Here is a 952-nt window from a genome sequence, read left to right on the forward strand (position 1 = left end):
GGATTTCAATCTATATTCTACAAACCACTGGAGGTAAAATTAAAATAAATTATGTAACCTCTCTATTCTACCATTCTTCCCATTTGTAAAATTGTGAATAGATTTATTAAACAAATATTTCTAGAACCATTTACACATGCCAGTCACTGTTCCAGTGCTTGGGATATATTTGTGAACAAAATAGAAATACATTGCTTTTGTGGAGCTTTCATTTTAGTGTGGGTAATGGCAGGGACCACCTCACAGGGTTTTGGTGATGATTAAGTGTGTTAATATATGTAAAGTACAGAGAGCAGTATTTGTCCCACACTAAATTTTTTTTGTAATAATAGCAATTATTATTGCCTGGGGCTAGAGTGCAAGGTATTAGACATGTGCAACTGTTCTAAAGTCTTATTTTACTTGCTGATTTCACACAGTGAGGGATTAATGGTTGTTATGTTACATAAGAAGAGATGAATATGTTTTATTTGTTTATATGCACCAGTAAAGTATACCATTAATGTTAACCATTAATGAATGAAAAAAAAAATAGAAAACTTCTAGGAAAAAATAATACATACTTGCTTAAATCAGCATAAATCATTATAAGGGAAAATAAATGATAAATAAAATAGTATCAGAATAATTACTTGCTTCAGCAGCTCATATACTAAAGTTTAAACTCTACAGAGAAGATTAGCATGGTCCCTGTGCAAGAATGACACCCAAATTTGTGAAGACCTTCATATTTTTTAGCATCTGGCAGTGAAAATCAGAGAGGATTCTGTCTGCTGGAAGAGGAAGGCGTCTGATAGAAACTCAGGTGCTCCCTTAAAAAGCCAATGCATAGTAATTTGTGCTTGGTACTCAGCTGGGGCTCTGGTAGAGGGAAGGAAACTCAGAGCTTATAAGAATCATAAAGAGGAGATCTGGGTGGTTTGGTTCTGAGTAAATCTGGAGAAGGGTCAGC

The 952-nt window shown here is 34.3% G+C and overlaps 1 non-coding gene across 1 annotated transcript; it reads left to right on the forward strand.

Annotated features, from left to right (window-relative positions):
• The first annotated feature begins 632 nt into the window (after positions 1 to 632).
• Positions 633 to 735, forward strand: LOC136327937 (U6 spliceosomal RNA). The gene has a single exon (XR_010729990.1). It is a non-coding gene; the product is annotated as a U6 spliceosomal RNA (small nuclear RNA).
• The last annotated feature ends 217 nt before the right edge of the window (positions 736 to 952 follow it).

This window comes from Saccopteryx bilineata, chromosome 2 (assembly GCF_036850765.1).
Source record: "Saccopteryx bilineata isolate mSacBil1 chromosome 2, mSacBil1_pri_phased_curated, whole genome shotgun sequence".
Lineage (NCBI taxonomy): Eukaryota > Metazoa > Chordata > Mammalia > Chiroptera > Emballonuridae > Saccopteryx > Saccopteryx bilineata.